This window comes from Sebastes umbrosus, chromosome 6 (assembly GCF_015220745.1).
Source record: "Sebastes umbrosus isolate fSebUmb1 chromosome 6, fSebUmb1.pri, whole genome shotgun sequence".
NCBI lineage: Eukaryota > Metazoa > Chordata > Actinopteri > Perciformes > Sebastidae > Sebastes > Sebastes umbrosus.
The window spans coordinates 24248819-24257602 of NC_051274.1; positions in this window are offsets into that span (position 1 = coordinate 24248819).

An 8784-nucleotide genomic window follows, 5' to 3' on the forward strand; every position below is an offset into this window, starting at 1 on the left:
ATATAAAACGATTTAAAAAGATGTAATTCTTTGCTACTTGAATGGTCACATTCTGTTTCAACCTGGTATCTGTGCACCTGTTGCAGATAAAGATCAGGCTACACTAATATTATTAGTATCATGCTATTTATAGTATAGTATTATACTATTTGTTGTATTTGTATAATAGTACATTATATTCCATTGGTGACTGCGTTGGATTGTTTCTGACTTATGTGACCCAAACATTTCCAATAACTCCAGAGCCTTGTAAAGTCCAAAAGTCAAAATTTATTGAAAAAAGATAGATGTAATCATTTCTAAAAATTCCCATCATTTTTTATCTAATGAAATATTCGGCTCCAATATTTGTTGGCGTTTAGCCTTTCAAAAACAAGACTTGTAATGAGAGATTTGTAATGTTTTTTAAAGGTGATGACATCAGAAAATATGGGCTGTACGGGGGCTCAGCTTTTCTCGGATACAGGTAGGGAGGGGGGGGGGGGGGGGGGGGGGGGGGGGGGGGGGGGGGGGGGGGGGGGGGGGGGGGGGGGGGGTTCAAGGAAAATAGGTCCGGAACCACTGGCATAGGTGAACTAATGTATTTCACACATGCTGATGCATGACGTTTCATTCACTGGTCTCAGCATTTACAGTGAGACGAGTCATTATCATAAACATTGTTCTATAAAGGTATATTTCAGCATTTCTGTGGCAAGTGAATAGAACGCTTTTTCCTGTTTAATAATTTAAAATATCATGTAAGGTAGCTCAAAGCCTGAGGATGCAGCTGAGTGTGCAACTGTTCAGTTGTGTCTGACAGAATCAACTCTTGCACATGAATATGCTAATAGAGGAGGAAGATGCCACTGGCTGTTTCACAGTCTTGTAACACCTCAGCTTCAGGAACACTGTCAGCAGTCAGTCAGCAGTCTGTACGCGGACAGCATTGACAATGTGTGGCTTCCAGTCAGCATTGACGATGATTGGTTTCGAGTCAGGTGTGTCTTTAATGTATTCCAGCAGATTTTGGTGGTGACCGATAAACTCTCTCCCTCCCCGTCTCTGTAATGAAGCGTAAGCACTTCAATAGCCAACGGAAAAGCAACCGTCAATAGAAGGAAATGCCGATGGGTTTCTTCTCAGGGACAATTTGGCCTAAATCCTGAGATGCTAAGTACTTACCTTTCTTTCCACTGTTATTTATTTACTGACAAATTCTGCATTTTTTTATCAGAAGCCAACAGTCCTCATGAGTTTATTCACATTTCCCCAGTATTGCAAGCACGGCAATACGCAGACATCTTCATATGCATACCATACATAAACATACAGCTTAGAATTATACAGAACCTCCTCGCTCATAAACTCATTTATTTAGTTTGTTCATTTATTTACTAATGTCTCATTTTTTATTCTCTCTGATTTATTTACTTATTCACTGATTTCTTTGCATTTATCTTCTACTATTCATCTCTTCATGCCCTGATGGCTGAAGGGAGTTTGGGGGAATGGACTAGTATGGGACAGCCAACACGTTCTCATCCCAACTCGTCACATACTGCTGCTTGCCGTCACTTTATTTTAGGCAACAAAGGGTTAGGTTAAGGAAAAAAACTACATGGTTGGGCTTAAAATTACTACGTTTGTGAAGTGAAAATGAAACTGAACGTTGGGAACACGGGACGTGAACGAACAGCTGATTGTAACGTGAAAGTGAAACTAACAAACGGGACATGAACAGCGATCTCCTGGGTGAAATCCTTGTGTTTGTTGGACCCATCCATGTCCCCTCCCGCCCTCCCTTAGTGTGTCTTTTCGCTCTTTAAACTACGTCAGTATAGTCACTCCCAGTGCACTATCTGTGAGTGTTCACTGTTGCCACAGATGGGTTTACATTGTAGTTAATGGAAAGCCTGGTGTGTCTCATACAGGTGCTAAAATGGGGCGGCTGTGGCTCAGAGGTAGATGAGGTCATCCACTAATCGGAAGGTCAGCTGTTCAATCCTCCGGTCCGCATGTCAAAGTGTCTTGAGCAAGACACTTAACCCCAAATTGCTCCTGAAGGCTGTGTGAATGAGTAATTAGATAAGATCCTGATGGGCCGTTTGGCACCTTGCATGGCAGCCTCTGCCATCAGTGTATGAATGTGTGAGTGAATGTGTGAATGCTGACATGAAGTGTAAAGCGCTTTGATTGGAAGACTAGAAAAGCGCTATGTAATGCAAGTCCATTTACCATTTACCATTTAAAGGGTGCCTTGTGCAGCGGTATCAAATGCCGACAGCCGTGACAAAGCCTCGGTATTTGGCGCCTCGGGAATGAGAATGAGCTGGGACAGCATGATGAGAGAGGGCCTGATTGCCTTACTTACTGTCCCATTTCAAATAGAAAGATGCTACTCAGACCCAAATGAACAGCCCTGTCCTGTAGGCCTGGGGGCTGATCTGGAGGGGATCTGACGTGCAACAGGCCAGCAACTTCCTGCGGGTCTGGGACGGCCGAAAGCAAGAGAATGCAGAGAAAGAAAGGACAAAGGGGGAAACAAACAAATCAAAACAAAATAAAACCAAAATAGATAAAAGAAAGGGAGAATACAGTGAAATAGATAAATAAATAAATAAATAAATAAAACTTGTCCCAGTTCCACCCCGCCGACCAGAGAGGCCTCCGAGGGGCCCCCGAGGAGCCTTTTTTTTCTTTTTTTTTTCTTCTTCACTTTTCTCTCTCTCTCCCCCCTTTATCCTTACATAAACATCCCCCACACATACACCAACCCATATGCGCAGTACAATAAGAAAAGTGATTCAGTGATTAATAAATCGATTTATATTTAATTATCATAGAATGCCTGCACTCTATTTTGGTTATCGAAATACAAAAGTTTAACTTTAAATAACATACTTTAACACAACGTTAACTTATATGTGGGGCACCACCCACCTAGAGGGAAATTTTGATAGCAAAATGAATAAATCCGTCTCATAATCTAAAGGTTGTTCTTTTAACTCGGTGTACAGTGGCGTAACAAACAAAACAAAAGCACGTAACCAGGTTCTTCATGAATGAAATATTTATTGACTAAGGATATACACTACTAGACTAAACATGCATAAATGAATGGATGTAATGAAAGATGGACAGGTAAAATTTAGCTTACATGTTTAACAGTAAATGAGGTAGCTGGCAAGATGAATGAATTTGAATCCGTTAGATGACAGAAACACTTTCCGACAGCCTGCTCTCACTTCACTCCTGGGGGGATAAAAAAGAGATCTCGATCCGCGCTTCACTTTTCAGTTTTACTTCCTGTTAATCACTTGTCTTTGCACTATTAATGAAAAGAAAAAAAAACAGTACTCACATGACCCCATTGGCCTGGCATCTTATTCGAACACACACAGCCCATCTGGTCCTTAATAGTCCTATATACACCTGCAAATAGGAGGTCCGAGGGCAACCTTTTCTTTTCACTTAATTTATTTTCTCAAGCGTTATTCACTCTCTTCACTGCTGTGTGGGAATAGACTTGGATTGCCCACGCGTAAATCATTTAAGTTGTTTGCAGCCATGGTCCAGATGCCTAGGTTAAAAGGATTTGGGGCAAATGAGGGGAAAAAAGCTCACTGGGTGATTTTACAAAAGCAGTCTCATCTGTTTTTCTAGGTGTTTACCTCCCTTGCCCTTTTCCAGCCAAAACTAAAACATTCAGCTTGACTTCACCACAGCTAATAAGAGCTTAGTGTGTTTGTGTTGGAGTTTGAGTCTGTAACACGGAAAATGTTCTCTCCACTGAAAAATGTTAGAATGCATTAATTCCCACATTGGTATCTGTTGCCATAGAAACAAACATGAATTCCCATATGGAGGCTGGTGGATGAGATGATGGAGGCGCATACACCAGAGCAGAAGTAATGCATTTGGTTCCGAACAAAGCATTTAATCAAGAGCTTTGGCACGGCTGTCGCATGCAATTTGAGGGTCACTGGGTCAAGAAGTAATCAGAGAGAATTTCTTATCAATATGCAAATCCATGAAGCAATCAGCATATTGAAATAGCACATACAAAACACATACTGTATGTATACTGTACGCTCTGAGCACAGGCACATCAATCTATCCTCAAACGTGTTGGTAAATATTCATGGCTGGTGAGAGATTTAAGAGGGAAGTCGTTCATGTCTAACAGAACTGCCAATAAGAACGTCCCAATTGGTAAACAAATCAGCCAGAATCAAAGCCAATCAATCAGAAACACTTGATGATGGATGAATGGAAGTATGGGTGGATGGATGGATGGATGATGGATGGATGGATGGATGGATTGGTGGATGGATGGATGGATGGATCAAAGACGTGTATATAAAGATGGACAACATGACAACTCCCCAAAAGTGAAGTCAAAACTGGTTGCAGTATAGGTCATAAATCCCGCCCCCTCCATGTTAGCGCCAATTAAAAAGTCAAAATACCTGTCAAATAACTTTTTCCCAAAGTTGTTTTTGTCATTTTAGGTAGTTCTTATCACGCTGATGTATGTTCAAGTGTTAATTTTTCCGATAAGTTTGGTTTTAATTAGTTATTTGATGCTATAAAAAGGGAGTGAGACGTCAAGATTGACAGCTGTGATTGACAGCTGTTCTGAGTGAAGCAGTCGCTTGATGGATGGATGAGAAATAAGTCAAAACTGAACTACACCATCGGTGAAATGAGAGTCAAGATAAGTCGATCAACTACATGATTGTTTACATCATAATCTCCCAAACTGCCCCCTTGACTCTTACATTAAAACTCAATCATCTCCAATCTCCTCAATTAAACTGTCCTGTGATTTAAAGGCTCATGAAAACCTGCTTACATTAAATCAATCAAAGTGAAACCCAGTGAAGTGTATTTCAGTTTAAAGATGCGGGGTGCAGTGCACTACACTCATGATTGCCTTGATCATTTAATCATGACAATTCAAATGACAGACTAAAACGCTGCCTGTACTCATTCTCTTCTGAATGTTAATAATGCATCCACATATTTCACAGGGATTTTATCCCCTCACCCTGTGACAGAAGTGCTCACGTTGCAGAACTCTTTTTATTGCTTGGCGCTTTCCAGCATCCACACTCAAGCTAGAATAATGCATTTCACATTTCTGTAATTATTTCCTGTCTTAGCTCCAATATTTAGACGTCCCATTTGGGTAAACACACACACACACACACCACTCTCCAAATGGTGCTTAATAATCCCGGATCCGCCAACAATTTCCTTCATTTGCAATATTGCTCTTAAATTGAAATGGCAAGTGGCCATAGAGTGCAGGGATTTATCTCATTAATAAACTATCATGCCTCCTCTCAGGGCTTAGATGGTTTGAAAGGAACTCAGGGTGGCGAGAGGCAGGGGACCCTTTAAAATTAATTATCAGTTTCTCTTCCGGGGAGTGCAAAGAGGGTGAACATGGGGATGAACACAAACCCCTTCTCCCTCCTTCTTTCTGACTCAAGTGGTTGTTTGTTTGTTTTCAAGCATCACAGACAGTAATATTTTCCCCCCCTGAGGCTATCCAATTTTAATAGAGAATCCAAAGAGAGTATTGGTTTCTGAAGTACCTACATTTAAACTGTGACTGCCAGGCTGAGCTAACATTCTGTTCACAATCTGACCTGACAGCTACCTCTATTTTCTCCAGTTTTATCTGGATAACAGGAACAACAAAACAAGACAGTTAGACTGCTTTTTGCATGAAACACAGCGTCTTATTCTTAGAGATTTGTCGTCGCTGGAGGCAGTAAAGGTAAAGAGATGCTGTCTTGCCCACAGTGTATACAGTATGTGTTGGATATTTCAGATGCTTCAGAGGAACAACATAACTCCCTTTCACATATCTATAGCTCCGCATTTTAGTCGGGGGATTCTTACGACTGAGAGGTGGTGAACAGGAAAAATGCTGCAGCAAGCCGTGTAGGCTGGAAGGCAGGTGAATAAGTCCAATGAAGCAAAAGTAGCCTGCCTCATTTATTCTGTGGGAGGAGCAGGTGTTGGCCTTAAGGTTGGTCTTCTATACACCAACATCCACAGAAGTTGTTGTTGTTGTTGCTGGGCTTTGTTTTATGGAGAGTGGGCAACATATCTTCCCTCATGCATAGCTGTGTGACAAATACAGTAAAGAACAATTAGATAATGTGCGTGCCATTTTCACATGCACACAAATGATGCAGAGTTGTTGTGGAAAAAGTGGCATACGTAGAAAACATGTTTCAGTGATTGTCTAACTATAAAGCGAGGAATCTCTGTCTGTCTGTCTTTCTGTATGTCCTTTGCATATCTCGAGAACCACTCATCCGATCTACTTCACACTTGGCAGGTGTATTTCTCAGGACCCAAGGGAGTGCGGTGTGGTGCAATTTGGCCAGATGGTGGCGCTATAACAATGAACTTAACGTTTTGGCCTGTAACTTTTTGAAACGTAAGACTCAGAAACAAAAACAAAATAGATTTTTTGCTACCCCTCTTACACATTATGAGCAATCATCATTAAATTTGGTACAGAACATGGCCCTCAGAGTGGCTCAAATGCTGTGGGCAGGGCTTATATTAACAAATGTCATAACTCCTGAGCGCTTTGTGCTATTGAATGACCATGGCAAATTATTGGTACCATTTGGTACCAATAAGTGGTGCTGTAGCAGGATTTTCTAACTATAAAGGACGAAATCTCTGTCTGTGTATATAGGTGTGACTGTCCTCTGCAAATGTCGAGAAAAGTTCAATCCATTCAACTTAACACTTGGCAGTTACAAGCAGCCATACCATGGTTCTCGACAACGCTGCAAGCAGCACTTCTGGGGACCAAGCAATCGGCCTGTTCCGGACAGGCAGGCGCTCTGAACGGGCACTGCATTAGTGATATGGACATGGGGAAAGGAGGAATCAATCCGAGATATTGATGCAGAGTAAGGGAGACCTTAAGGTCACCAAAATCAGTAGGTTTCTTCTTTCTGGGAAAGTGATATTGTAACTTGATGGCTAACTGGTCAGGAAATATGGTCATTGAAATACAGGGAAGTTTGGCCTAATTGAGTTAAACAAAAGTTCAACAACAAATGTCATGTATGGGCAGTAATTATTTTGGAAGTACAGTACATTTTCTGCACAGAAATAAAAATGGATGTACTTAGGCAACCACGTCATCTCCTCGCCATGCAGAGCTCATTTAACGAACACTGCGACGCCTGCCTTCGGCCAATCAATGCAGAATTAATAGAACACAACTATTATGGGCATAACTTTTTGTCACCATCGAGATAGCAACACTATATTACACATTCTATAGACACTGAGGCTAACTAAAATCATAATAACAAACTTACTGGATAATTTATACAAAATTCTGTATACACAACTATTTAAAAAAGAGATATTGTTTGCTGCTTAGTAGCAAAATCGAACTAAATATTTTGCTTCAATCCATATTTGTTGGCGTTTAGCCTTTCAAAAACAACACTTTCACTGCTCTCCTTTTTCTCATTTGCTCTCCCGCTTGATGCACACAAAGGGAGACAGTACCTGTATCAGCAGCAACAACACCATAAATTACATTTAACCACAATAACAAAAATTTGATTTTTTAAAATTATTTTTAGGGTGATGACGTTGGGGGGCTCAGCTTTTCTTAGATACCAGGAGGGGGGGCTTCAGGGAAATAGTTTGGGAACCACTGCATTAGAGGAATCCGAATAAATTAGAAGATGAAATGCCTCCATCTAATCAGCAGCATCCATAATATGTTTGTGCATGATGCATCATTCCCCAATGTACGTCAGAGTCTGATTAGTGGAATCCAAACTGTTGTGCATGATAGACCAAGATCGGTACACAGTCCCAGCCCAATTTCATTGTGTGCTATAGTGATCCAGAATTCAAACACCGTTTTTTAACATGCACACTGAATACTGGAGCCCCTTGATGTATCCTGCTATGTAGAATTAGGCTTGATTATTAATTCGTTTTTTTACAACACTGGATCCTGACAGCCTCCAAAATCACCGAGCAAACATCAAAGAAGCTGAGCACGACGTCTTCTTCCACAGAGAGCCAGAACTACACGTTTGACCCAGTTTTCATTTTACTCGTCAGGACGCGCTTTTCCAAAGCGTCTTTTCAAAGGAACATCACAGTAAAGTGGGCCGACAACGGCCGTGACTTTAAAAGACACATTCTGAGGCGGTAAATGCACAAGAGGCCATATCAAGTCCTTTTATTCGGGATTGACCAGCCCTCTTAAATAGATTAGATTCAGAGTTTTGTCATTAACCCACACATTTTTCCACCTCTCCCTCCGTTTCCTTTCATCTCCTCTCTCATCTATCTCGTCGCTGTGCACAGCCCTAACGGATGCCTCTCTCCTACTCCTCGATCTAATTATATTCTCTCTCCCTTTCGCTGATTCTCCACCAGTTTCCTCTGTATTGTCTTTTATATGCGAGAGACTGTTGAGGAGAACAAGAACAAGAGGCTGATTTCAAAGGGGAGTGCTGACTTGTGTTTTGAAAGCTCTAATTATTCTGGCTTTATTCCTCCCACTTGGTGATCTAATTGTGGAGTGTGAGGCTTGTTTATGCAGCAATAAGCACATATGCAGAACATGCCATTACACATTTCAATCCCCTAATTATCACCTTTGTTAACAAATTAGAAATTTGCAATCACCGGCTGATATATTATCGAGCATCAATATTTCATGTGCAAGCTGGGATCATGGGAGGCATGTTACTGTACATGCTGCTGTCAAAGTTCTTCCAATTAGTT